Here is a 26462-nt window from a genome sequence, read left to right on the forward strand (position 1 = left end):
CCTAAACTTACACGAGAGGAAAAGGTCCAGATGAGATCCGCCCATCAGTGAGAGCCCAGCAACGGGCCCACAATTATACAGGTGTGCCTCAAAAGAAATCAGATAAGGGAATGGCAACCAAGAAGGTGACAGCCTAGATTCTCTTTTCCCTAGACAATTATAGTCAGGCAAGAAATGCCATAAGGCCAACATCCTGTAGACAGAGCATCTCACAGACAGAAGTCCGGACAGTGGCCTCCACAGGCCTCCTCACATCTGTGGGGACAGACACGCTGGGAGTGCCTTGGTGCAGAATGGCTAGTTCTCCTGTGAAAGGTCAGTTTACTCATGAGACAACACGGCGAGTCCTATTACATGAAACAGTGTTGAGAGCCAAGGGACCCTAGCATGTGGCCAAGAGAACTCTGGACACGTTTCATGTAGAGGCGTTTTCTGCTCATCAGGAGGGGGTGGGGGAAGGACCATTCCTTATCGGGAGGTGACAGAATGTGTAGAACCTCTGGGTTTGACCCTGCTAGTGTTCCCGCGTTGTTTGTTATGGGTTGAACTGTGTCCCTTTCTAAAAAGGTACAGTGAAACCCTGACCCCCCGCCCCTAGAATGTGACCTGGTCAGAAAACAGGGTTGTTGCAGATGTCATTAGTTAAGATGAGGGCATATAGGAGTAGGGTGGGCTCTAATTCAGTGTGACTGGTGTCCTTGTAAGGCCACGTCACAACGGAGGCAGAAATTGAAGCAGTGCCACCACCAGCCCATTAAAGAGGTGAGGAAGAAACTCCCGACGTGTGCCGGGGGGCATGGCCCTCGGCACCTCGTATCAGACCTCTGGCTTCCAGAAGTGCGAGACGACACGTACGCGCCATTTCCAGCCACCGCTGTGTTGTGCTTTGTTCTGGAGCCCAAGGAGATGAACACACATGCTTCTCCTTCCACGGCCGTCGCAGGGAGCCTCCGTGAGGGAGACGGCCAGGGAGCGGACTTCCGAGGGAATGAGCATTTGGTCTGACAGATGTGAGAAAACCTGGCTGCAAACAGAGACACGGGGGCTATTTCTTGTGAGTCTGAGCCCACACATAAATTACAGAGGGACACTGAGAGGAAGGGAGTTAGCCGGAAAGAGGAAACAGGTGAAAACTATAGCAGGAAGGGTTTCTGTAACTTAAAAAGGAAAAAAAAAAAAAAAAAAGAATCCTCAAAATAGAAATGTCCCTCAAGACCTGGAACGGGTACAAAGGAGAATGTGCAATGTCTGCCAGAAGTTCTTCTTAGCAAAAATAGTCATCTTCTAAACAATATTTCATAGACATCTACAGCATTGCAAACACTACGTACCTCTACGAGAGATGGGAACTAGATGCACACATGAAGGAAACTCTCAGAGACACTGAAAGCCAGGGCTTTGATCCCCCTGGCAATAGTCCCTTTGGTATGTCTTCCTCATCAGACAACCACAGGAGGAGGCTGGGGTGGGGGCCGGGCGCCATGCTTGGTCACATGACGGATTATATATGCAGAGAGAACCTTCCTGAGACACAGAAACATGCTGGCTAGAATGAGAAGAAAATCCTCTTTTTTAAAGCATGGTTGATCCAATAGTGAGTAGGAGAACAAAAATGTAGGCAAAAACTGAGGCTAAGAAGATGTGCGTGAACAGGGAGCCACGTTTGTCGATCCCTGTAATCCAGACCTGAGTTTCAGCAGGGTCTGAAGAATGGGACATGGAGTAGGCCTGGGGCTGTGCAGGGTGGGAGGTCAGGTCAGGGTCACTCTGCTGAAAATCACAGTCCACACAGAGCAGACTATGGGGGGGAGCAGGAGAGCCTCCCTCTGGGAGGAGACTTGCTTATTCAGCTGTGAGCTCCGGAAATGGCAAAGGACAGAGATTCTCCTGTCAGCCTCCTGCCACTCATAGTTAGACCTGTTCCAGGCCAAAATTCACACTACCAACCTGAAAAACTCTAAGCCAAACATTTACTTTTTAATGGTCTCAGATTGTACCATCCTGAGGACCAGGCAAAAGCAAACACAAGTACTCTCAAGGAAGTACTTTAAATACATCTCAGAGCTCAAACAGAGAACATTCTAAGGAATGTGGCTTGCAGCCATAAACTGCAGTCTACACGAGGAAACAGCTACCATGAGCAAGAGTCAGCAAACAGAGTAAGTAGCAGACTCAGACCTGAAACACACAGAGGTGTGAGTGGCATAAAAGTTGTTTAACCTATTTAAAACACAAAAAGAAAGATAGAAAGCATGACAAGGAAACTAGAGACTACAAATGATCAAGCAGATTTGTTAACATTAGTAGAACTTTAAAAATTAAAATGCAGGGGCGCCTGGGTGGCTCAGTGGGTTAAGCCTCTGCCTTCAGCTCAGGTCATGATCTCAGGGTCCTGGGATCGAGTCCCGCATCGGGCTCTCTGCTCTGCTGGGAGCTTGCTTCCCCCTCTCTCTCTCTGCCTGTCTCTCTGCCTACTTGTGATCTCTGTCTGTCAAATAACTAAATAAAATCTTTAAAAAAAATCTTAAAAAAATTAAAATGCAATGATTTAAAGTAAAACTCAGTAGATAAAGAGCAGTTTAGACAAAGCCCAAGAAAGAGTTAACAAGGGAGAAGTTAGAGCTGACGATAATTGACAGAGTGCAACAGGAACGTCAAGAGACAAGACAGACAAAAGCCGGTGGAAGAGACGTGAAGACAGAGGGAGAAAACCCAGGCCTGAGTCTCACACTGAGAGAGACAAACAGATACTCTGTATTCAAACACCTGAGCCAATGGCTGAGAATTTTTCAGAATTGATAAAATACACCCATCCTCGGGTTTTTGAAGCCTCCCAAATCCCAAGGAGGATTAAATAAAATGAAATCCATACCTAAATACATGTTCAACTGGCAGAATGCCTCTTTCAACAACCAGAAGAAAAGGCAGGTTTTGTAGAAACGAGTGTTAGTTGCAGCGTCCGTGCCCACCTCAGTGGCCCTGGTGGAGGGCACAGACTGGCGGATCAATAAGTAAACAGTGTTAAGGGGAAACAATGATAACTTCAGAGTCTCTGCCTTGCAAAATATCTTTCAAGAATAGGGTCCAAATAAAGACACTTCAGATGAGCAACCTGAGAAATCTGAGTGACAATGACACTTACGGGTGAAGCTAAACACTGGGAACTGCATTAAAAAAAAGAGTCCGGGCGCCTGGGTGGCTCAGTGGGTTAAGCCTCTGCCTTCGGCTCAGGTCATGATCTCAGGGTCCTGGGATCGAGTCCCGCATCGGGCTCTCTGCTCAGCAGGGAGCCTGCTTCCTCCTCTCTCTCTGCCTGCCTCTCTGCCTACTTGTGATCTCTCTCTGTCAAATAAATAAAATCTTAAAAAAAAAAAAAACAAAAAAAGAGTCAAAGTATTGCACGATCTGGGGGGCTCACATCAAGTTAAAAATGAAATCTTGATTTAAAAAGCAGCATATACAGCAGGATGGGAATCAGAGTTAACATCTAACGTCTTGCTTAGAGCGCAGCCACCACGGGCCCTGAGTGTCTCTGCACTCTCTATTCCTGCTTGCTGAGTATGCGAAAATATAAGGCACTGCCCACTCCTAACCCGCTGTTTCTCAGGACTGTTTTGGCAGCAAGCATCCTTGAGGGATGAAGTAATGTTTCTCTCCAAGACAAAGCACAGGCTTGCCACCACTTGTTACAAAACGCTAGGTCCCCCAAGCTCAGTGTTTCTCAGCAGGATGCTGTTTCTCTGCGAGCATGGTAACCACCTGCCCCCCACGCTGATGTCGCTGGGAACTTGGGGCCAAAGGAAACCAATGCCGATCTGGTCTCCAGGCCGCTTTCTGCTCCTTGCATAATAAAGTCCCTTCTTTCTGATCCCTGATGCTTATGTCTTCTTCCGCAAAAGGTAACAGGCTAATTGGTTTGTAAGCAAGGCAAGATCAAACTGAACCATACACAAACTACAAAGGTAGAAATAAATAAAGATAAATAAAAAATTACAATCAATGTTAATGGGGTAAACTCTCTAGTTAAAATACAAAGAGTGCTACATTGGTTTAAAATAAGTTTAGTTTGGGGCGCCTGGGGGGCTCAGTCAGTTGAGCTCCAACTCTTGGTTTTGGCTCAGGTCATGATCTCGAGGTGAGAGTCTGAGTCTGGCATTGGGCTCTGAGCGTGGTGGGGAGTCCAAAGGAGAGTCTCTCCATTGCTCTTACCCCTCGCCCTATTTGTACATTCTCTCTCTTTATCTCTCTAAAAATAAATAAATGTTTAAAAAATGAATAAAGATAAAACAAGTCTAGTTATAAGAGACATGTCTAAAACAAGAGACTCAGAAAATTTTACATGAAGGAATGACAAAAGACATATCATGCACTACTGAAAAGAACCTTGATAAGGCAACATTAATGCCACACAAATTACACAACAAGAATTTGAAGATAGAACATCATTATCTACAGAAGAAAGTTTCAATTCACCAGTAAGATTCAATAATCCTAAATCTGGATGCACCAAATGATATACTTTCAAAATATACTGATCAAAAAGTGATAGAACCAAGAGGAGAAAGTGACAAATCCATTATCATGTGGGGAAGTTCTTAAAATATCACTCAGAAATGATAGATCAAGCAGAAAAACAAAATTAAGTGTTGAGATAATACATTTGGGAAGGCTGGCCAAAGGAACACATCTAGTACTCAATCCAACCACTCTAGGCTACGCATTCTCTCCAAGCACACATGGAAAATGTACAGAGATTGACCATATGGTAATCTAGGCCACAAAGCACACAGATTAGTAAATTACCTAAATAATGGTCACACCGTTGTTACCATACAGATCACTTTTACTTTATTGCTTAACAATCCTATATGAATGGAAATTTTAAAAATATAGTCTTGATAGCTTACAAATTTGTATATTATAATGTATAATGTATTATTATACAAACTATAGGAAAGATTGCAGATTACTTGGATTTGAGAGATTTAAAAGAAATATTGCTTTTCAATCTCTGTGGAATGGTATTAAGTAAAAATTCAAGATGTGTTTATAGCATCAAGTATTTCTGTTAGAAAGAAGTCTGAAAATATAAAACTTTTAAAAATATATATTAATATATAACTTTTTTTAAAGGTTTATATATTTATTTATTTGACAGACAGAGATCACAAGTAGGCAGACAGGCAGAGAGAGGGGGGGGGAAGCAGGCTCCCCGCTGAGCAGAGAGCCCAACGCGGGGCTCGATCCTAGGATCCCAGCTGAAGGAGGAGGCTTTGACCCACCCAGGCACCCCTGAAAATTTATATATAACTTAAAAAAACTTAAAGGTTTTTTAAATAACATCTTGATTTAATCTTCCTTTAAAGCTTCGTTTAAGGGCTGTCTTCTCTTAGAAATTTCTCTACACAGACGTGCACACAACCAACACACACATAAACATACATGTGCACAGATAACACACACACACACACACATACACACATCACCCCTGATTTTCATGCTTGTCCCCGGAGTGCCTACAGCGTCACATACCCACCTCCCTCCCACACTCCACACCCTCGTCATCCACCTGCGTCATGTGACCGGACAGAGGACCACACTGTGTCTCATCTGACAAGGAGGCAACTGGTGTGGGAGACACGTTCAAGTAATGTGTCTTAATAGGACAAGCGAGTGAGTTCTTGCCTGCAGGCGCCGTGGATTCCCACAGAGGCACTCGCCATCTGAGGACTTTCACCGGCCCCTCCTGCAGTTAGCCTGAGCGTATGTCCGCCTCTGCCAGCGCTGAGCAGCTCGAACGTTGTCACTCCGTCTGCTGCGTGGCCTTTGTGAACGTCACTCCAGGCTGGCTTTCCTCCAGCTCCTGCCTCTCATCCGGAGGTCCTCACCTTGGTGGTGGCACCACACCGTCAGCTTCCTGATCACTTACCCTCAGACCCGCCTGCAGAAGCCGCACCGCAAGTCTCGTTCCCTTTCCCTCTTCACCCTCTTGGGCATTCCACTGTCAGGTCCTGCGGAGTCCCCTGGGCCACACCTCCCCGATGCCCTGTCCCTCCACGACCTCTCCTGGCAGGTCTCAGCTCTCCTGCCGAGCTCCATCCTCCAACCTGACTCCGGTGCAGTCGACACAGCGGGGCGGACGGGCGCCACTTGCTACCCATGCTACCTCGGCTGTCGTCCACCCGCCATTCGCAAGCCTCACTCTCCATGACGTGCATGCGTACACACACACACACAACCACACACATGAGCGCACACACAACCCCACATGCACAACCACACACGTGTGCACACAGGCACACATACAACCCCCCACACAACCACATACGTGTGCACACGCGCGCACACAACCCCACACACGCACACACACAACCATACATGCGCATGCACACACGTGCGCACACACACACGCACACAGCCACACAGGACTCTCTCTCGACCGCGAGAACGACGAGCCTGCGCCGTTTGTAAGCACGTGGATGGGTCTACAGGTATTACACTAAGTGAAGTCAGACAGAGCAAGACAAATGCTGTACGACTGCACTGATACGTGGGATCTAAGAAACAAAACAAGCGGACGGATAAAAGGAAAAAGACCCCTACATACAGAGAACGAACCGATGGCTGCCAGAGGGGTGGCAGGGTAGGAGACTGGGTGGGGGGGCGTGGAGGACAGAGTAGTTCGTGGGGACGAAGGGCACAGCCCGGGGCATGCGGTCACCGATACTGGGACAGGGTCGTGTGGTTGTGGGGGACAGATGGCGGCGGCACTTGCAGTGAGCACGGACTTGTTCAATCGCTCTGTTGTGCACCTGTAACCAATGTGACACCCTGTGGTAACTGTGCTTCACTAAAACAAACAATGCCCAGCGTTCGTCCCCGGCTGCCCTCAAGTCCAGCTCCCAGCGACCCCCGCCTCTGCTCTCTTCTCCAGCCCAGCCGGACCGGGCAGGTCTGTGTGACGCGAGGAAGATTCCCTCAGCACCAGGCCATCGTTTCACTGGGAGTTCCAAACGGGCACAACTTACTCACGCCCTGGCCTGCTGAACAAGAGTCCCTCTCTCCCCACGAAGGAATGAGATGAGGCTTTCCCGAGGTTCTATTTTGGGGTCTTGGCAGGAAATCTCTTATCACCACCTTCTTACTCATCACCACTGAAAACTTACAGCGTGCAGCTTGCACCAGGAACGAGGGGGTGGGGAAGCGGGGTCTCCCTTAGCTCGCTGTTGGCGTGGAAGGGGCCCGGAAAGGCTGGCTCCTTTTCAGACCTGGGTTCTGCATTCACTACAATGGGCCTTACATGAAGGCCAGGGGCAGCATATGCCTTCGGCCTTGTGTGCAAAGGTAAAATGAGTCAGACACGTGCACACGGGTTGCATTCTGCGGGTTCAGGAAGGTCAGAGCGTGGCTCCATGTTAGGCGATCCAGTCTCTCCCACCCCGGTGTTCTAGCTGAAGTTCTGAGTGATTTGGACTCTCAGAACCACCTGCAGAAAGCTTTGTCCCAGGACCACAGACAAGACTGCAGGATTCATCCGTGCCTGGGCAGCATAGCCTGATCTGAGGTGGGTACATAGAGCTCGTGGCCCTCAGGTTCAGGCTCAGGTCTGATGCCTGGACAGCCCACTTTGTTTTGCTTTGATTTTAGCTCCTAAAATCCTGGCCTGTGGACAGCTCCATGCAGAAGTCCCCTGCCTGCTGGGGCAGGCACCTGCTGTGGCCACGTTTCATACCCCTCCTCGTCCCGCTCATTTTACAGTGGCAGACACCGTGTGCCCGAAAATGTCAGCACAGAACACATCCCTGGCTAAGTGAGGATCGCAATTCAGACCAGAACCGAGATCTCTTGGTTGAACACCAGTACTCTGCCTACTTTATCTCATGGTCACACTTTGATATATTTTTTTTCTTTTCTTTGGTGAAAAGCAGAAGGTATCTTCCACTTCCCATGGCTGTAACCATTTGTACAACTCAGCAAGTACAAGTGTTGTATCATGTGGGCAGCAGTTCAAAGATTTTTTTAACCAGATTATGCAATTATCCCAATGCTTAGCATTATGTAAGTGTACCTGAAAAACAGGTTATTACAAGCAATAAAACTAGAAACTGGCAGCTGATTCACTTCTTACATATTTCCGAACTTTGCAAAGGATTGTGATATTCACGAGGCCATCCTCTTGCTCAGCCGAACACGGTGTCCACGGCAGACAGTTCTTCACGGAAGGACAAAGGAAACCCAAGGAAAGCCGGGGAGGCTTTCATCTTAAGAAACAGAGAAAAGAATTTCCCTGAGGCACTTTCTGCTGTCACTTTGAACACTGGTGACAGTGATCCGAAGTTACAGCCGCCGTTACTAATCTCACTGAGGGTTCGTGGAGCGGGCGACAACCTCTATGCAGGTTCTCAAACAGCACGTCTGACGAGCTAACGGTGACGACTTACTGCGATGTGCGGCTCTCACGGGGTCGCCTGCAACAGGCTGCTGGACTCTTGGCTTTAATAACTCCTCAGTGCTTTCTCCCGGGTCCATCCTGAAATACAGCTTCCAAGGGACCCGTGTGTCCATTGTAGCTCGTGGTTTTTTGGGATGCCCCCACGACAGCCCAGATCAGCCCGTCCCTCACTCCACACCCCCCGGAGGCAGATGACCAATGGCGAAGGCCCTCAGGATTCAGGGGCACAAGGCGCAGCCTGTCCGCACGGGTTCCCGCTACTGCTGTGTCCTGGACATTTCTTTGTCCTTTCCCGCTGTTGGGTGTTCAAAACCCCGAATGCTAAACAAATGTAAGAATGTTAAAGAATGTTAGAAGAGAGACTCAGTAAGAGGACTGTTCCATGAACGCCTCTGCTCCGCAGAGAGGAGAAGTCGGAGGGCTGGGGTTTTGGAGGGAGGGTTGGTCGCAGAAGAAAAACAGATCACACGTGGCAAAGGCCATTCTGGGGTAGGACATCCTCTCGGTTCTATCTGCTACTTTAAAAAAAATCTCACCAGGAACTTATTCCCTGTGCATCTTTATTCCGATTTTCTTTCCCACTTGTAACACATTATCTTCTTGGGATATTTACATCATGTGGTTTACCGAAAAGACAGTTGGAAACATAGTGTTCGATGGAAAAGAGAGGAGGCTGCTTTCCTTGCAGGGCCCCGCATCCAGAGCTGGATCATTCCCCGGTGTTGCCTCTGCAGAACTCAGCAGAAGGCTCGTGGGGGTCGCTTTCAGGGGACTCAGACTTGAATCTGACACCATTTCTTGACTTAACCAAGTTGTTTTCTGTCTTGTTTGCAACAAGCTTCTTTATGATGTGGAGAGACAACTCACGCTTGGCAGAGGGTGAGACGATCAGATGCTCCATGACACCTCCCTGAAGAAGTCCTAGAGCCACGTGCTGGGGTTCCCGGTGTCAGAGGACACCCAGCATCTCCGTAATCCCCAGCGGCCCTGCTGTGAGCTGCACTGGGCTCTTCACGCCCGGCCTTGACCACGAGAATAAGGGAACCTCACCTCCATCGAACAGGCAAGCCCTGAACTCAAACTCCCATGGCCAAGACCACACAGGGAAGCCCACAGTGCCCGCCTTGCCTGGCTGCTCCAACCCCTCGGGCTGCCTCCATCACGTTGGGTTCCACACTGGCCGGATTTGGCCCCTAACCGGGCTGCAGAGGGTCTGAACCTCTGAACTTGCCACTCTGTTGTTCATTATTTCACTTTTTTGTCCCATGTCCTTTGTCAGGAGGTAAACAACCCCTGGAGGCTCGTCAGGCTCCATCTCGGTGTGAACTCCTGTCGGGTCTGGCCCCACTGTTCTCGATCAGGCATGAGAAGACAGAACCCGCACTGTCGTCGGCACTGAGAAGGGCTGGTGAGCCTCTCCCAGATCAGCAGAAAGGAGTGAGTGTTTCCCTGGATTTCTCCTTAGTAACCCGAAGTACGGAGGACAGAGCAGCCCAAGCCTTGCACAGGGTTTGTGTGACTTGAAGAAAACCCCTAAGAGCATTTTAACTGTGACTGTTGGTTCATTTTACAAACTACATGGATGGACAAAAGAAAGACGTGACCCCTGAGGGGGACAGTCACCATCCGCACCGACTCAGGCTCACTGGTTGCCGTAAGAAGAGAAATGAATGGGAAAGGCGACATGACCCAGGGGACACTTGTTTCACAAACTCGAATAAACATGGTCATTAATACCTATGCTTAGAGCAGATGTCCTCAAGTGCTTACTGTTGTTCACTATAAGGCTTTGCAGACATCAGGGATATTCTCAGTCTGTCTCACAGAGACCTCTGCCCCAGCGCTGGCCGCCAAGCTGAGCAGACCCCTGCAGGGAAAGCACCTCCCTCCGGCGGAACTGGGGGAGACACCAAGAGCCAACAGCAGGCTGTGCTTCTATCTAAACGGAGTGATTCCCCAGCCACACCGGTTACGTGTTCAAAGGCACGTGCCCACGCTTCACAGCAAAAGACTCTCAGTATCCCCACTTCACAAGTGCTTGCCTCTGAACTCCCGGAAGGAAAGAGAGCGAGAGCTAATTCCAAAGACTGTTCCCAGTGCCACAGTTGACTCCTCCCAAACGAGACTCCCTTCAGCAGCGATATTACAGACCTACCACAGAGACCATCACGACGCTCTGCACTGAGGGTTGGACACGTACTTGGACATGAGACCAGCCACCACTCACTATGTTCACTCAGAAAGGGTGCAGTCTGCTCTGCGCGCTCCAGGACTGGCAGCAGGACTTGGCGCAGGCGTAGCAGGTAGGAGCAGGTGCAGGAACAGGCATGGGGCGGGAGCAGGTGCAGGAGTAGGAACAGGCATGGGAGCAGGTGTGGGGGCAGAAGCAGGTGTGGGAGCAGGCACAGGGGCAGGTGCAGAAGATGAGAACAGGTGCAGGAACAGGTGTGGGTGCAGGAGCAGGTGCAGGAGGTGGGAGCAGGTGTAGGAATGGGTGTGAGCGTAGGAGGTGGGAACAGGCAGGGGAGCCGGTGTGGGGGCAGGAGTAGGAGTGACGTGGAAGCAGGCATCGGAGCAGGTGCAGGAGGTGGGAACAGATGCAGGAGCGGGTGTGGGGGCAGGAGTAGGAACAGTCACGGGAACAGGTGTGGGAGCAAGTGTGGCCGCAGAGGATGGGAGCAGGAGCAGGTGCGGGAAGTGGGAACAGGCACGGGAGCAGGTGTGGGTGCAGGCACAGGAGCAGGTGCAGGCGCAGAGGCAGAGGGGAGCATGCGGTGGGGAGGCTGTCTCTGCGCCAGGTGGCTTTCTGACCGGGGGCAGCCCCCCACTCTGAGCCTTTCATCCTGAAGGATGTCAGCGTGTTTTGCTGGATGATCTGACAGATGGTTCCCAACATGTTCTGATTGAAGAATTTTATTTTCTTAAGAGGACATTACCCTGAATCTGTCAAATAGGGTCCATCAGAACGTTTCCTGATTGAGCTCCTTCATCCACATGGCATCTCCTTTCTGTGTCACCTAAAGTGACAGGGCAGACACGGGAGTGGGGGGCCACCTCGGCAACAACCAGCTGTGAGCCGTTGCGGCTCTCGGTAGCTCAGGGATGCTCCGTACCCCCTTCTGCTTTCCATTGGGTTGCCTGTGACTTGGATAAGGTGTCAGAGACTCTGCAGACCCACAAAGGTGACCCTCCCCCTCGGCTGTGGGGTGAGGGAGCTCAGGCCCAAAAAAGGGGACGCCCACAACTGAGAAAGGTACTCATTTGCCCTGGCAACACGAGTTTTAGGACATCTTCATCAGAATGCTTCTTTTTCCTTTCATGGCCCATCCACTGACATTGTATTTTTCCCCCACTTTTCATTTTTAACAACTTAAAACCTTGAGAAAGGCCAAAGAGCAGCTCAGCACGTGGCCATATCTGCTTTCTGCTTCTTGCTCATTCACATTCAGATGCACACGACATCCCCGTACGGGGGTGTGTGTGTGTGTGTTTATTTGAGTTTTTGTTGTTTTATTATTTTTTAAATTTTTTATCTAACTTCAATTTAGTTAACATACAGTGTATTATTAGTTTCCGGGGTAGAACCTAGTGATTCGTCCATTGCATGTAACCCCCAAAGCTCACTGCGTTTTGTTAGGTGATTTTGAAAGCAAAATTGTAAGTGTCCTGATACTTCACCCCCAAAATGCTTCTGCATGCGCCGCCCCCCCCCCGCAACAAAGCACACTTCTCGGCAACCACAGTCATGAACGCAGCCAGGGATTCAGCGTGTATATCATATTATTGAATTTGGGGTCTGTTTTACAATCCCCCCCCCCATATCTTTTAAATGGTTTATTTTGCCCAATTCACAGTCCAGTCCTGGATCAAGGGCTGCAGCCCGTTGCCGCGTCTGGGTGGGGTTCTCTGACGAACCAGCCCCGTTACTGCGTTTGCCACATTCACGCTCCTGAAGGGAGAACAGAGGCGAGGGTGGTCCCGTAGCTGTTCCACCGCCTGGACATGTCTGCTTGTTCCTCCGCCAGTAAAGGTTCAGCTGACGTGCATTCAGGAACCAGACTCCACAGGCGGGCCAAGCACTCTGCCCCGTGCTGTCTCAGGGCGCCTGGATCGCCGACGCACACCATCCCGGGGCTTTCGGCCTCTGTCCAGAGACCCCGTGGTGCAGACGACCTTTCCCATCAGCACTTTGAGGCCTGCCATGCAGATCAGGTGTGTAGCCTGTGCCCAGACTTTCCCTCAGTGGCCGCACCACCTTGCAGGAGAAATATTAAACAATTTCTTTATTTTTTTGCTTCTCTCCATATTATTCATCAAATCCCCCGAAAAAACAGGACAGAGGACGCTTTTGGCTGCGTTCTGGGTGCAGCCGACCAGTTCAGGTGTGAAGATGCGGTTTCCTGCGGATGACGGTCTCCCCTCGTCCTACAGGTGCATTTTCCAGCTTCCCCTCAGCTCAGCTGGATGTTCTCACGGATGACCAAACCTGAGTACATGCGCCCTCTTCCCGGTCCCACAGCCAGAGGTCAGACCCATGGGACAATGAGAAGACCCCAGTGTTCCTCGGAAGCCTGCCCGTACAGGCATTCTGTCTATTCCCCCAAATCCTCAGAACTGGGACTGTAGCAGAACGCAGGTCCCCATTCTCCGGAGGAAGATGCAGAGGCTCAGCCAACCTAGTTCCTGGTGCCAAGGTGCCAGCTGCAAAGCAGTGACGCTGGGATCTGAGTGACTCTGCACATAACATGCCATCACCTCTTCTCTATGCTTCTTCCTCTTTCTTCTCAACACCTGACATACAATATGCCTCTTGGCTTACTTCTTCATTTTCTGGTCCTTCCTCTTAGACAGGAAGCTCCCTATAGACACAGGCCGGTGTGCGGCTGGCCTTTGGTACTTATCTGCCGAAGACATGCGTTGACCAAGCTGTTCTGCCTCCAGACCCCGGCTCCCCTTTATGCCATGCGCTCGCCCCGCGTTGCTAAGAAAGACTGTCTTTCTCTGGCTGGTGCTAACCAGACCATCTGCAGCTGCTCTCCTTCTATGCCAACTGGCCAGTGCTGCATGGGGTGAGCAGGAGTGGGGAGTCCTGGGAGGTGAGGACGGAGAGCGCAGGGACCTTCTGGGCCGGAGCAGCAGGCTGGGCTTCGACTCTGAGGGAAGGGGGAGCTGTGGGCAGGCCCTGAGCTGGGGAGGCGCAGCCCTGGCCGTAGTTCCCAAAGGACCATTGGCTCATAATTGTGAAAATTGTCTACGGCTGAGCCATTCAATTAGGAACGATCTGCCACATGAGGCTCCTTAAATTTAAATGCACTAAAATTAAATAAGATGTAAAAGTTAGTTCCAGTAGAGGAATACGTGGTAAAATTCAAATCAAGCCTGCAGTTTTGGTTAATCGCACACCAGTGCTGGTGTCTTGGGTTGGATAAATGCACCACGGCAGAACAAGATAGGGAAACTGGGTGAAGGCCATGCGGGGACCTCTCTGCTTTCTTGGCAACTTCCCTGTAAATCTAGAAATACTCCAAAATAAAAAGTAAAAAAGACCCACAATGTAGTAAAGACCCTCAATGTAATTCCTCAGTCACACCACCACGCTTCCCGAAGCCACAGACACAGAGCATCTCCATCACCAAGGGGAGTTCCGCTGTTTGGTGCCATCCAGAGGCAAGAAAGGGCAGAACCAGGAATGCCATGGGAGCTCAGGCAGCAAAGCAGGGACCAGGGATGCAGTGGAAGTTGCAACAATGTTGTCACACAATATTGTCACACTTGCAACAATGTTGTCACACTTGCAACAATGTTGTCACACATCTCAAGTACCTTCCAATTCAGCGACCCCTTGCATCTCTGAATGTGAGACCATTTTGACCACAGAGTCTGTGGCCAAATGTCTGAGAGGGTGTGCTCATGCTTCCAAAGTAGAGCTTGAAAGTTTTTTGGCTTCCTGGGGGTCCCGGGCACCCTGTGTCTGCACCCCGGAAGGACGCCTGGCCCTGTGCGGGCAGCGCTCCCCATCCGAGTTCGCCCGCATGTTCCTCATGCCGCCCCACCTGCTCGCTCCCTCACCGGCTGTTGGGGGGCCTTCTCCTCCTGGCCTGTTGCTGCCAGCAGTGAGTCAGGAAATCATGAGAAAACAGAGGTCAATTCCCCAAAATACCATACTTTAACTTAAAACACATAAATATGTATTTACTTTGCCAATCGTTTTGGCCAGGGCCAAGGGCTTCTCTGAACGGGAGTCCACTTTCTTCTTTGGTTAAACCGTGGCTCCCCTACTGGGCTGTATGAAGGTATTTTCAGCTGCAAGTGACTCAAACTGATGTAAGTAATAATGAATTAATTGCATCTCCTAGCAAGGGCTCCGAGAGTTCCTGGGGACCTCGGAGTCGCTGACCAGCAGACTCACGGCGCCGCTCTCCTTGGCAATCTGCGACGCGAGCTTCATGTCCAGTGCGTCTTTCCTGAGGGTCGTAGGTGAAGCAGGACCACATGTATTTAGTGGGGAAGTGAGAACTCGCCCCACTGTAGAACACTACCCTTCTCTCATCTAAGATGCGCTCCATCTCCGATGGTACTGACTCGTGAGAAGAGGCGCATCCCCTTAGGAAGGGGAGAGACAGGACCCGGCCAAGTGGTCTCTAATCCTTCCCAGCACTCACATCCCCACTGCGATTCTCAAGGTACTGGACTGGGGGAGAACTCAGATTCACTTTGCAAAGTGCCCAGAGAGCCAAGTCCTCCTGGACAATTACACCCCCAAATGTTCACAATGATTTCACCCAACCTTGTTCTCAATTGTGTTCAGACATTTCCCAAGTATTCCACTTATCTTCTGTAGCAATTTTCTTTTTTTCTAGCTGAAAGTTCATCTGTTTATGGTAGTTTCCCATCCCTTGTGTCTCAGGGAATGCTGCCTGCAAGGCGAACCATTATAAGGCCCCAAAAAGAAAACACATGGTCCACTGACTATGACACGCCATCACTGTGTCATAGTCAGCAATTCGGACTTCAGCGACAGCGTCGGCCCCCAGAGTCGGTGGTAAATGATGCCACATGCACATGGCAGCACCGGCAGGACAGAAAACCAGCACAGCTGACTCCTGTAGACCGCATAACCCCCCAGCGGAGCGGAGCCACGCGGACCTGCCGGAGGGGTCCACGTCGGCCATGGCTGGGAGCCGTGTGCCCTACAGCTGAGGCTGGCGGGGGGGTGGTGGCTGGAGGTTGGGCAAGAGTCTACCTGTTATTACGCATAAGATGCAAATAAAAAAAATCAAAACTCTCCAAAAGAACTAAGATCCATATTCCTTTCTTGTTACGGCCCCAGATTCCACACGGCGAGTGAAGTCCTGCTGGTTGATAATGATGGGCCAGCGTGCGGAGCAGCGAGCGCCCCGGTGCCTGGCTGGCGGGAAGGGGAACGGCGCCACCAGTTTGGAAAACGGGAAGCCCCCATCAGGAGAGGGTGGGGTGCCGGCCTGGGGTTCAGGACGACGTACTGCTGGTGCCAGGCAGAAAAGGGCACGCGAGCTCTCAGGATCGTGCCTGACAGACTGCCTCGAGCTGGAAGCAAGCTGCCTGGTGCCAAGATGGGGGCACGGGGCGCGAGGGGCACACGCGTGAAGGGAGCGCTCTTGAGCACCGAGACAGGCGAGCCTTAGCGGCCCCCGGCACCACAGCGACCCTCCCAAACGTGGGATGAGCAAAAGACAGATGCAGACGAAAGCACGCGGGGGGATCACAAACTCAGAAAACACACCCCTTGCTCGGGAAGCCCTGTGCGGGCAAAACTGTGTGAGGAGAGCCAGAGTGACAGTGACCTCAGCGTGTCTGTTTCTTTCTTTCTTTTTTTTTTTTTTTTTTAAGATTTTATTTATTTATTTGACAGAGAGAGATCACAAGTAGGCAGAGAGGCAGGCAGAGAGAGAGAGGGAAGCAGGCTCCCCGCTGAGCAGAGAGCCCGATGCGGGACTCGATCCCAGGACCCTGAGATCATGACCTGAGCCGAAGGCAGCGGCTCAACCCACTGAGCCACCCAGGCGCCCCAGGGTGTCTGTTTCTTGGCCCCAGAAGGGTTCCCTAGTTGTCTGTCTTGTTACTACTTGTTAAGCTGTAGAGGAGCACTTTGGGCACCTTCATGTCTACAAACATTTCAGATAAGGAGGAAAGTCCTGCGCCCGCCCCGCTTGCAGCGGGGACTGCCTCCCACACACACCGGGGGCGCACCCTGTCCTGTCTTCCGTCGCCCTGTGACTCAGACGCAAACGGTCCCCCATGCGATGTGCTTCTTGTACGAGTGGCGAAAAGCTGCCTGAGACAGAGCCCTTGCCAGCAGGGTGAACCTAGCAAATGTGTATTGACTGGCACGAAACAGAGCAGATCGATAAACCCCCGTCATGCTTCCTCCACTGCCCACGCGCTGGGTCTGTGCTCCGGCGAGATCGAAGGACAATAAATGTGGTTTCTGATTTGAAGGACTCTGGACTTAGTCTGGGAGGAGAACAGCCCCTGAAGCATGAGGCCAGAACGCTGTGACGCACATGGTGGCGGAGAGGCCGGAACATTCCAGAACCTCTCCATTCCCAAGAGGATCCCAGCGCCGCGGATCGGGTATGCGACGGTGCAGGTGAATAGCCTGGTCATGTGGACTCCATGCTCACAGCCACCCGTGCCAGCGTTTGGATTTTATGAGACCTTGTCTGCCTGCGAAAACCAGGAAAGGACAGTGACTCTGTTCTGGGGCTCTGGGACCACTAAGACCAGGCCCGAGGCTGTAAGTCACCGCCTGTGTGACCAGCACAGGGGTGTCATTGGGCCCGGGCCCCAGCAGCCCGCGGGGAAATCCTGAAGAGCATCACGGGTACAAATCTCACTGCACAGGCAGGGTACCAGGTCTGCTGGAAACTCACACACCAAGGAGCAGAGCAGGATAACAGCACAAGTGCCCTCATGCTATGGAAATGTTAGATGGGACTTAACTGTCCCATTATTGCTGATTTTCTTACAAAAACAAACAAAAAACCCCACAAAAAACCAGAGCACCTGGGTGGCTCAGCTGGTTAAGCGTTTGCCTTCAGGTCAGGTCATGATCTCAGGATCCTGGGATCCAGTCCCATATCAGGCTCTCTGCTCAGCTGGAAATCTGTGACTCCCTCTCCCTCTGCTGCCCCTCCCCCTTGCTTGTGTGCACGCTCTCTGGCTCACTCTCTCTCTCTCTGCCTCAAATAAATAAAAAATCTTTATTAAAAAAAAATCCTCAGAGAAACTTGAGATACTAGGAGAGAAACTGACATTTCCACACTAAAACATGTGAGTTCAGCAAACAATGCCATCTGGGAGGCTCAGACACGCCCAGCGATCGATCCTGTTCGCGTAAGATGAGCACAAAGCTTTGGGAGCTGCCAGCAGGACCTACAGGGTTTCCAGCAAATGACCCTGAGGACAGGAAGCAGCAGAGCCGAGCGGTTCCTGACAGAGGCAGCGATGGGCACACCGATGTCAAGAAGCAAAGACAAAGAGCCAGAGCTGAAGGCCCACTGGTCTTGGCCTCATGAGATCTTGTCCACCACAGGGAGAGGGGTCAGGGGACACATCCAGCTGACCTCGTGGGCACCGCCGATGAGTGATGGGGAGGGCGGCGCGCTGCACCTGCCGTCTGTGTAGACTCTGCGACCGGCAGGCGGCCGGGGCTGGTTGGTATCCATGGGTCGGAAGGAACCTCGAAATTACATGCTGAAGGTTCTTCAGACTCAGCGGCCATGCTGCTGCAGCTGTCACCAGGCTGGGCTGCCCCCCCGCCCCAAACCACGGCAGGACCCTCCAATGCCCCGGGAGTGGCGCAGGCCAGGAACAAGAAGTCCCACACAGCGGATTCCCCGGTGGCCCAGCAGATCAACGCGGGCAGCAGCTTTCTGGGGGCAGCTCTGGCCTTTGCCTGCCTCAAGGGAACTTGCGGAAATACCTGCTCCCGAGCAACCCAAGACCCTAAGATCCTTCCTGGTCCCTCCACGCCATTCGAGAAGGTGCTGGAGTCAAAACTGGGGCTGGAACTTGTCCTCAGGGGAGCTCAATGGACAAACTTTGAACTACCACGACCTTCCCATGACCTTGGAAATAAGCTGGTGGCAAGCAGGGTCAGTCACACAAACATCTGTTCCCTCAGCCGCTGTGCACAAGACACACGTGTCAGCAACACGCCTGTATCCCTACCTCACAGCCCCGACACTGGACTGAGAAAGATGCCCAAAGGCTCCCCTTTGGCGAGTACTAGAAGTTTCCACGTCCCTCCCAGAACTCCCTCCGCTCCCCCAGCCCGCTGCCTCCCTTCGCATGACTCATCTGCTCCCTGCCTCGCCCCCTACGTGGGAGGGTGAAGCACGTGCCCCCACCAAAGGCCTTTCCTGGCACTTACACGGGGACCGCGGCGTCATTAGCTCAAGTACAAGTTGGACAGATGTCCCCAGTGAAGCACTAATGAGGCAGGAAGAAAAACAAGTCAAATGGGCTAACGATATGACAGACACAAAGTGCCATTTCCCTCAGTCAGCTCGATGAATTAAAAACCAAAATTAAAATTATGTAGGATCACTCAGTAAGTCTTTCATTTAAACACAGGCTGACGAAACTAATTGCACCAGAAATCTCTCCCAGCTGCTCCCGGCGGCCTCTGCTCCGTCCCGGGAGGACTGGGGGTGACGACACAGGGGACGCTCTGTCCTCGGGGTGCTGCCCCCTCTGCTCCACGGCATCTGTAGGACAGATCACAAGAGCTTCAGGGGTGACAGCTTTCTTTTTCTTTTCTACCCTGGAAAACAACTACTTGATTCCAAATTTTGTTTTCTTCTTTCCTAAGCAGGGATTGGACCATAAACATGGATTCTTTTTTGCTTATTCATCTGACAGAGAGAGATCACAAGTAGGCAGAGAGGCAGGCAGAGAGAGAGACGGAGGAAGCAGGCTCCCTGCCGATCAGAGAGTCCAATGCGGGGCTCGATCCCAGGACCCTGAGATCATGACCTGAGCTGAAGGCAGAGGCTTTAACCCACTGAGCCACCCAGAAGCCCCCATAAACATGGATTTTATTAAAGTTCCACTCTGTGCAGGGGCAGTAACCCTTCAGGCATGAGGAGGGGTATGCTCAGAGCTGCTGGCCCCAGAGGTGGTCCAGGCAGGGGGTCCTCACACTCCAGCCCCAGGCCCATTGCCCACCGGCTCCAGCACTAACCACGTGACCAGGGACCGTACATCCTGGACCCCAGCCCTTTAGTGGGAAGATGTCTTACTGGGAGAACCAAAAGAATCAATGGAAATAAGGAATATTTACAAATTAATTAGCTAAGCGTAAGGCATGAACAGTTCCCACTAAGCAAACGGAAGACTTTCGAGTCTGCTTTCTCTTCCTTACAGCGCTTACGGTGGGCAGTTGTTCCATAAACTGCATGGGAACATCATGTCATTCTCTATAAATGAAGACTCCTATATAACCAGTGCTATTACTTTGACCTAATCTCTTCCAGTGCATTCCTACGAGTCTACCTGCATCTCACTCTCTTTCTGAGGGCGTGCGTGTGGGTGACAGAGAGACAGAGAGCAGGAGGGACAGCGGAAGGGAGAGAGAGGAGGAGGCAGGGAGGGAGAGAGAGAGAGAGTTAGAGATTATTGAAAAAATATTTTAATGCCCTCCTGACACGCCACTCACACAGCAGGAATGTCCTTATATCCTTATTGGGGGTTCAGAGGCCGACAGGATAAACACAATTCCTACCTCATGAGCATAAATTCTATTTGGAGAAACATAAACATAAACAAAAACCATTTCCACAATTAACGGTTTCCTCACAAAAAGGGTAAGTACCACAAAAATAACCCGAGTGCCATGAGAGGAACGGAACACCAGCGAGCCGAGACTTCACGGTACTCAGTGTTTTTAAGCCTCACGTGTTCAGTTAACCTTGCAGAATGGGCGTCTCTGCGAACTTCTGATGGTTGCGTAATCTCCTGTCTATGTAGGGTCATGCGCTCTGGCCATTCCCCCATTGCTAGATTTTTTAAGTAAAAAAATCATACAGCAAAGAGTGTTCTTGGACATAAGTCACTAATTAATGTCTTATTAATTCCATAGAAACAAAATACCAAGTTAAAAGTCACAAAAACTTTGAGGTTAATATACATATGTTAAGTTGTTTTCCAAAAACTTGGATCAGTTCACACTCCCCCAGCAAGTTTAAAGCACCTACTAGTACTGACTGTTACACTTAAAAAATTGCCAACTTGCATGGTCAAAAGTTGTTTCCTCAATCAATTTGCATTCATTCAAGTACTGTTTAAAAATATTTGGTGGCTGTTTATATTATTTTTCTATTTTTTAAAAGATTTTATTTATTTATTTATTTGACAGACAGAGATCACAAGTAGGCAGAGAGGCAGGCAGAGAGAGAGGAGGAAGCAGGCTCCCCGCTGAGCAGAGAGCCCGATGCGGGGCTCCATCCCAGGACCCTGAGGTCATGACCTGAGCCTAAGGCAGAGTCTTTAACCCACTGAGCCACCCAGGCGCCCTTATTTTTCTATTTTGTAAATACATGAATGTCCTTTGCCAATTCTTTTCTATTAGAGAGTTATATGTTCCTTATTGTTTTTGAAGAGTTCTTTACCTATTAAGGAATTAACCCCTGATCAAAGTTTATGTATATATATTTCTCAGTCTATTGTCTTATCATTTTATTTACAAATTTTGACATAGAAACAGTTTTCAATATTTTAGTAAGTCAGATCAGATGATGTATTTTTGTGAGATTTTTCTTTCTTGTCATGTCTATTTAGAAAGTGCTTACCCATTCTGAGATCAATTAAACATTCAATCATAGTTTCTTTCCTTACTTTATGATTCAGTTACCTTTATTTAACATTTCTCTCTGGAGCTTGTTTTGAAGCACAATATAAAGAGAGGGTCTTCTTTACCTATACTCAATTTTCCAACGTGGTTTATTGAATCGTGCACTTGTCCCCCAACTTTGATGATTCTGTTAGAGCACACCAAGTCTTGAAGAGCAAGTTCAGCCTGTTGTTCTCCTGCTTAGTAATTCAATAAAACAAATTTCTCAATAGCCCTTATGGGAACCCTTGCTTCATTCCTGAATTAATAGGGCTGCGTCAAGTGAGTGAAGACAGGCTTTCTTTACCATCTCACGAATAGCTCTTTATTCTCAACTATTTAACATCTTAAAATCAGAAAGGGTCTTCGATTTTGTCCAATTACACTTTCCTCTTCCACGATCATCATAGGTGTAGAATTCCCTGCCCTGTTCGGGTTTGATTCTCTGGCCCTCCTCTTCCTGGGGTATTGCTTTTCCAAGAATTGGCTGTAATCGGGAGGTGACAGCTTATTCGCTAAGACAATTTAGCTCTCGGTTGGCAGGCAAGGGACACATATGTAGGGACGGCAAGAGACGGTGGGCACAGGAGGCCTGGGGACTCACCAGACCCCAAATCACCCACGTGTCACCCACGTGTTCGGGGACGTAAGAACCGCTCCCTCTGCGGGCCCGACCCCCACGCAGCGGCCACACTTTCCGGTCTCGAAGGACTCAGCGGACGCGGATCACTTATTTATCCACCCCCGTCAGGGCCAGCGGCGGGAGGTAGGACTAGGAAAAGAGATGGGAAATGAACTACGTGAGAGCAGACGGATTCGGTGATGTGAGCACCACCGTGGGGAAGCGTCTCACCTGGAACCAGCCCGTCCCAACAGACAACCATCTGCGCCTTCCCGGCTCACTGTACTCGTGTACATGTGGAGCCAGACTTAAAAATAAGCTTAGCACAGTGACATAATTTAGCGCGTAGGAACAGAATCAGACGCTGTGTTCAGGGGCCTGTAAATCCGCTTGAGCGGAACGTATCTGGACTCTGTGATTGAGATCACTACTGTAGTGTTTCATCACAGCTCACGAACCCCAGCTAACAGGAGGGGCTTACTCGTGCCTAACTTTCAAACTCATGCATTAAAGCCCCAATTCCCAGGACTTCAGAATGTAACTGTGTTTGGAGACAGGGCCTTCAAAAAGGGAATTAAGTTAAAATGAGGGGTTGGGGTGGGCCCTGATGCAGTCTGATGGTGTCTTTACAAGAAGGGCGTGTTTGGACACAGAGAGACACAGGGGTGCGTGTGCGCAGAGGAACGCCGGGAGGCCGGGAGACGGCTGTCTGCAGCTGACAAGAGAGACGTCAGGAGACCCCGAACCTGCCCACACCCTGACCTTGGACTCCCGGCCTCCAGGCCTCGGAGATGACAAACCCCGTCTTACCCGCAGCCCGGGGTGCGGAGTCATGGCAGCCCAAGCAGATGGAAAGGACAACAGCAACCCGAGCTGAGGTGTCCCTCCTGCTCCGTCCCCGGGGATCTGAGCTGAGACAAGCACCCACGCACAACCCTCCTGCTCCCTACTCTGGACGGGGGGCTAAGGGCAGCTCTGCCCCCATATGGCACCAGCAGGCACCAGGCGAAAAGACAGCTCCGGGAGGGAGGAGGAAGCGGGATCTGGTGCTGCGGCGGCGGCTCACCTCGCCCCCCGGAACCCGAACATCACACCCGGGAGCACGAACATGGCGTTTCCCTTCTGAGGTGGCTTTGTCACCGCGGCCGACGGGCTCACCGGGGAGGCACCGAAGAACCTGTTGGGGGGCATTCAAGGGGTCTTCCCGTCTTTGGATGCTTGGTGTTGCCTGTACTCGAAAGGAGTATCTTATTTTCTGCAATGTGCCCATCAGATGGCCAGAATAATTATTCCCCCATCCCTCAAAGAACCTGGAACAGCGCCTTGAGGAGAAGCAGGTGCTGGAGGGTCTCCCCACTCCCCGAAGGGCCTGGAGGGGAGGGGGAGGGAGGGGGAGGGAGGGCCCTGCGGACAGCGCGCAGGGAGCAGGGCCGTGGCACCAGCACCTGCAGACAGGTGTGGGCACCGGGCTCGTTCACTGCCGAACGGACGGATCCAGTGTCAGGGAAACCGCCAAGCTCTGACACCGAGGCCCGAGTTTAAGCTCTGCATGGGTGTCTATTAGCCGAGGAATTCTGCATAAACTAATTAGAATCGCGAAGTCTCAGCTCCATTCCCTTTAAATCAGCATCCCCTCTACCGCAGGCTTTCTGGAAAGTTCAGTAGCAGCTGAAAAGGCTTTGTGGGGGCACCCGTTGTGGCTCAGTTGGCTCAGCGTCTGACTCTGGGTGTGGGCTCCGGTCGTGACCTCGTGCGCCACGGGAAGGAGCCCCCGTCAGGCTCCGCGTTCCGCGGGGCATCAGCCTGAGAATCTCTCCCTCCCTCGGCCCCTCCCCCAGTCACGTGCCCTCTCTTTCTCTTAAATAAATAAATGAACCTTTTAAAAAATGCTTTGTAAACTTTAAGTTTATGGAGAGAATTTGTTAGAACCTTAATAACTTCTGTGTCTAGTTTCATACCGCAAACAATACTAGCCGTTCCTCAGCCGCACTCTCACCCTTGATCTGATCTGTCTTCCCTTGTTCGGTTCAGCTTCCCAGACCACAGTACACATGACCGTGAGGTCTCAGTCTTTGTCTCCATCGGCCTTCACTGTGAGTAAACCCTGTCAGCAGAGACAGCATCATCCCTCTTCTTAAAAAGCCCAGGGCACCCACAGCTGGACCAGGGCTCCAAACAAATGGGAAAAAAAAACCACAGTGTACGAGACACAAGCAGTCGTGTCACGGCCCGTGTTTGGACATTCACTCAGGAACAAAATGTTCTCAGAACCACTCACCAAAACATGCACTGAGGACGGAAAGATATTTTAAGGGCTGTGTCAAAAAGATGAAGTTGAGCCTGTCCTTGAGGTGTACATGCAAACACACACACTCACTTGTTTTATTTTGTGTTTTGTTTCCTTTTTTAAGAATGGGAATTGCAAAGCTATAAGGAAAGAACCATGAGCAGTAATAACAGTAATAAACGAATTAAAGTGGGCTGCATGAAATGGCTAAAATTTTGGCCATTTTTCCATTAAAAGTTACAAGTTTATTCACTGTACATTATATCCCACAGAACCAGAGAGAGGTCCACTGATGGTGGTGCAGAGGTTATTCTCACGGGAGACAGACCAGACCACGAAAGGGAAGAGTTACAGCCTCTCAGACTGAGCTGCGACGGGCAGACTTGCCCTCTCCTCAGCTCAGGCAACCCTGTGACCCTCCGAGAAGGAGATGCAGCTCTGCAGGGAGGTCGCTGAACCTTAGGGAAAAACCATCCGGCACAGGGCGCCGTCAGAGATGAGAAAGATGCCAGGTGGCCACGTCGGAGCTACCCTCGCCTGGGTCGTCACCCGCCCGGCTCACCGCTCCCACCAAGGACGCCCCACCGGCCCTGACCCAGCCTGCATCTCTGAGCACCTGCCCCATCGCAGGGAACCCCCACAACTACCTGCTGAATCCTTCTGGAACCCACCACCACCTGTGTCCCACAGTCCCTTCCCGAAGGCTGCCTCCACCCCTCTCCCGGGCACAGCCTCACCAGCCTGTATCGGGTCCTGCCCCTCTCCTCTCCACACCTGTCCAGGATGAGCCACCCTCGATCTCGACGGCTCTACCATTCACGGAGCCCTTCCAAACCCAGATTCTCTCTTCCTGTCCAGATTCCTGTATCTCCACACTGTACACTCTGGAGAACCTGGCTTCTCCAAGGTCCTTGAAGCCACCATGTTTCCACAGGCCTAGAGCCCCATGTGGGGTAGGCTGGGAACAACACGTCCCGTTTGAAGGCCACGATCCTGCTGGTCGGCAGGTGCCTCATTCGCCTCCTTTCGTGGTCACCACCGCCAACTTGCTTCTCAGTGGGCTGTGCGGACGCTGTTAGGGAGCAGTCATAAGGCAGACGTGTCCTTGTCTCCTCCTCGCTGTGCTCCCTCTACACCCGACAGGGCTGGAGGAGGCACAAGAGGTCATGGGAGTGACTGCCACACGCCTCTGGAGGGCAGCAAGATCTCTGAGCTCCGGGCCGGACTGGGTGCTCCTGTGGTCACAGTGTGCAAGGGGACCCCCGGGTTCATCCCGGCACCGCCCCACCCCCAGACGGCACACAGCGGGTTAGCTGGGCTCGAAGTGTGAAGTTAGGGCAAAAGGGCCCCTCCTGGGGCCGCCCTTTTGAGGAAGCGATGGCCACAAGTCTGGGCAACCAGCCTCAGTATTTTATTTAAGGCTGTAGCCTGGTTCCTTCTGGCTCAAGGGTTCATATCCACAATTAGTGGCTACAGTTTCCGGGAGACCTTTCCAAGGCCTGCCGACGTCCAGAGCGTGCCTGTGCCTTCTTCTCAATATCCCCACTATCCGCATACAAAATGCAGTAGAGTCAATCTTTCGGTTTTCCTATGTCAAAAGCAGGCACATGGACTAGAAAGTATCATAAATAAATACAAATTATAACCTGTTACCCGGGCCCAGTCTTGGTTCAGCCACACAACTGCATGATCTGGTCAAGCTCTTTACTTTCCTGAACATTCACTTCCTCTTCTGGACAGCTGGGGTCATTCCTACCTCACCAGCCTGTCCCATGTTACCCCAAATGCAGCTGTAGAATTCCACATCCAGCAGACCATGAACAGACCTCCTCCTCCAAGGAAGGCATACCAATGGGCGACAGACCAATGACAAGATGCCCAACATCAGCCGGCATCAGGGGACTGCAAATCAAAACCACAATGAGATACACCTCCCGCCCGTCAGAACAGCTAAAATCAACACCACCGAGAAACAACAGGTGTTGGAGAGGATGCGGAGAAAGGGGAGCCCCTTGCACTATCGGTGGGACTGCAAACTGGTGCGGCCCCTCCAGAACAGTACAGAGAATCCACAACAGGTTAAAAATAGAATCGCCCTACAATCTAGTTACTCTACAACTGGGTATTTGCCCCCAAAATACAAAAACACTAAGTGAAAGGGAGACATGCACCCCTATGTTTACAGCAGTGTTACCTACAGCAGCCGAGATACGGAAGCAGCCCAAGT

The 26462-nt window shown here is 51.1% G+C and overlaps 1 protein-coding gene across 3 annotated transcripts in view; it reads right to left on the reverse strand.

Moving 5' to 3' along the window:
* Nucleotides 1–26462, reverse strand: part of RPS6KA2 (ribosomal protein S6 kinase A2) — a 295060-nt gene that overhangs the window by 151308 nt on the left and 117290 nt on the right. The window lies entirely within an intron of this gene.

This window comes from Mustela nigripes, chromosome 5, assembly GCF_022355385.1.
Source record: "Mustela nigripes isolate SB6536 chromosome 5, MUSNIG.SB6536, whole genome shotgun sequence".
Lineage (NCBI taxonomy): Eukaryota > Metazoa > Chordata > Mammalia > Carnivora > Mustelidae > Mustela > Mustela nigripes.